Source organism: Brassica napus, unplaced genomic scaffold, assembly GCF_020379485.1.
Source record: "Brassica napus cultivar Da-Ae unplaced genomic scaffold, Da-Ae ScsIHWf_2135;HRSCAF=2787, whole genome shotgun sequence".
Lineage (NCBI taxonomy): Eukaryota > Viridiplantae > Streptophyta > Magnoliopsida > Brassicales > Brassicaceae > Brassica > Brassica napus.
In genome coordinates this window covers 27,774-29,371 of record NW_026015547.1, presented here as the reverse complement: position 1 = coordinate 29,371, position 1,598 = coordinate 27,774, and the positions used below count along the sequence as shown (strand labels likewise).

Here is a 1,598-nt window from a genome sequence, read left to right as displayed (position 1 = left end):
TTCAAAATTGAATTTATTTCAATTTGAATAAATGTAGAAGGGGGCATATTCTAGGTTCTAAGGTCACTTAAAAAAAAGAATCAAACAACTTTTTTAAAAATTTTTACATGTTTATTCAAAAAAAGTTCTATGTTTTAACTGAAGTTATATAATAGAGTTATTTTTTTATGTATTATTTTTTCTTATTAATTTCTTAAAGTTTTTTTCAATGAATCAGTTACGTGAATTCTGAATCCTGAGATGGTGCAGATGCCAAAGACGATGAATTTCGTTTTTTTTTTTTTTCTATTTTTGTTCATACCACCGATAATGCTTGATAACTCACAAATTTTCAATTTAATTTTTTGATTCTTGGAACTAGTATTTGTATCTATCTTTACTTTAAAAAATTTTTTTATTGAAACTTCGGGAAGTACTTTAGAAACATATGTATAAAAAAACATATTTTATTGAGTCCCTTCATGCCTACTATAACTAGTTATTTCGGTTTTCTACTAGCAGCTTTAACTATAACCTCAGTTCTATTTATTGGTCTAAGCAAAATACGACTTATTTGAAATTAATTGAATGAATCTTTTTTGATCAAAAAAGATTTATATGGTATTTCATATGTTCGATAGTTCCTTACCGTGTTAATTACCCAATTTTGGTCATTGAGATTCGTCGGCAATACAGATTAAGAGCTAGGAATAGATAGTACCTCTCTTTTCTCCCTTTCAAAAATGAAAACAAAATAAAATTGAAATGATTGAAGTTTCTTTATTTGGAATCGTCTTAGGTCTAATTCCTATTACTTTGGCTGGATTATTCGTAACTGCTTATTTACAATACAGACGTGGTGATCAGTTGGACTTTTGATTAATTAACATCTCTTTTTTTTGACTGACCTCCTTCTTGCTTTCATATGCGGGAGGTCGAATTCAGATTGCTGCTCAATTATTTGCGAACAGTGGAATTTTGACACAATCTAATAAACAAGAGTGACATCACGCTCTGTAGGATTTGAACCTACGACATTGGGTTTTGGAGACCCACGTTCTACCGAACTGAACTAAGAGCGCTTTTCTTGTTTTTTATAAAAAAACGAAAAGGCTAGAAAGAGGACATTCTTTAACTCGAATCGATTTTGTACGTATATACTATATCATAGTATATCATAAAATTCAGAATTATATGTATGTCCAATTTTATTAAAAAAAGATAAATCTAAAATGGATTCCTCGTTACTGCTCTTCTGAGCAGTAATTAGGTAGGGATGACAGGATTTGAACCCGTGACATTTTGTACCCAAAACAAACGCGCTACCAAGCTGCGCTACATCCCTTTCGATTGGTTTACAGTGTCATTGTAAACAATTCCTATCTTGTTTTCCACATCCTTCTTTTTTTTTGTTTCATATCAGATAACAAACATATATATAAGTATAATTAAAAAAATTACTTTTTTTAGGCAAATCCTATCAATTTCAAATTTACATAAAAAGGCGTTTCCATTTGAAAATGGAATCTATAAGATCGTTCTAGTAGACAATATTCAATTCTAATTTTGAAAATGGGGGGTTACATATACAAATACAAGAACTTCTTAACTACATGTAC

The 1,598-nt window shown here is 29.6% G+C and overlaps 1 non-coding gene across 1 annotated transcript; it reads right to left on the bottom strand.

Moving 5' to 3' along the window:
* Window positions 1-987: 987 nt before the first annotated feature.
* Window positions 988-1,061, bottom strand: TRNAW-CCA. Its single transcript has one exon. It is a non-coding gene; the product is annotated as a tRNA-Trp (tRNA).
* Window positions 1,062-1,598: the final 537 nt, after the last annotated feature.